Source organism: Phytophthora parasitica (assembly GCF_000247585.1).
Source record: "Phytophthora parasitica INRA-310 unplaced genomic scaffold supercont2.81, whole genome shotgun sequence".
NCBI classification, from domain to species: domain Eukaryota; phylum Oomycota; class Peronosporomycetes; order Peronosporales; family Peronosporaceae; genus Phytophthora; species Phytophthora nicotianae.
Window position 1 is genome coordinate 197,169 of NW_008649067.1, and position 1,416 is coordinate 198,584.

Genomic DNA, 1,416 nt, shown 5'->3' on the forward strand with positions numbered 1-1,416 from the left:
GGAAAGTTCGGGTGAGCCAGTTAATGTGAGGTTGGTGACGAGCGAGCCACGGGATCCCGAACACACAGTCAAAGGAGCCACTCAACTCAATCACCAGAAAGTCATCCGTTCCCTGGAATCCATCGAACTCGTAGGAGAAGGTGACCAAGCGCCACGGAAGTCGCCGTGGCTTGCCGTCTGCGTACTTGACGACCATATCGCCAGGATCTTCACGTACGGGCATGTCCGCCGGTAACACCGACAAACTCTTGGCGCGAACGAAATTGTTCCTCGCGCCCGAATCCAGCAGAGCACGTATGGGACGCTGGGCTCCCTCAACGTGGAGACTGAGCACGATTAGTCTTGAATCACTGCCGGAGGTGGTGGCTGGTAGGTGTGCGCGAAGCATAGGAGGGCGAGGAGGAGGTTCCGCCACCATAGAACCATCCCCCGTTCCGGAACCAGTAGGGTGCCCCGCGCCTACTGGTCGTCGCCGTTTTTTGCTGGGGTGGCAACGGCGACGTCGTGCTGGGTTGTAACATGCGCCACAACAAGTTTCTTGCATCGAAAGCAACGCAGAGGGCGAGGCGTGCGAGCCGAAAAGCCGGATGAATTGGATGACGTCTGCTCCTGACGGCTGCCATAGCGCTGGATCGCATTCACCTCCATGGGTTCCAGATCGGGTTCGTGAGCCAAAGGCCTCGAGACATCGAACGCTTGCGATGCCGTGACGCTGTAGTCTTCGCGTAACTCAACCGCGAAGACCTCTTCGAGCGTGTTCGGGGGTTTCCGCGGCAAGTAGAAACGCTGGTAGCCGGCTTTCATTTCCGAGGCGAAGACGTGGACTTGAGTCGCCATGTCCACTAGGTCGTGATGCACGAGATAAGGTGACGAGTGCGTTGGATATACTCGAGCATGGACGTGCGTCCCTGCTTCAGCGACAGGAAAGCGGACCGCTGGACGTTCTCATCTTGAGGCGGCTCGAACGCGAGTCGGAGGTCAGCCTTCATGAACGCCATCGTGGGAAAGCAGAAGGCGTCGGCGACAAGTTTTCCGAGTGCCCACTCTTTCGCCAACTTGGAGAGAAGGAACCTAGTCCTTGCAAGCTCGGTGGACAACTGCCGAGCATCAACAGCGATGTCCACCTCGCAGAACCATCGGTTCAAGTGAAGGGGATCGTCGCCCTCACCGTTGTAGGTGGAGACGTCGAGCTTGACGATGTCGGTCCTGTTTTTGGGCGGCGTGGGAGTCGACACTCGCTGACGGAGGTCAGCGAGTTCATGCGCCATGAACTCCTGGGCGGCCAGGCGCTGTTGGTTCTCAGTGCCGGCCGTCAACAATGTCTGGATGACAGCGTCGCCGGATGCAGCGGCGAGACAATTGCAACGCCTCCCACTCGATCGAGGACAAGTGAGGAAAAATGGCATGGTCCAGTGA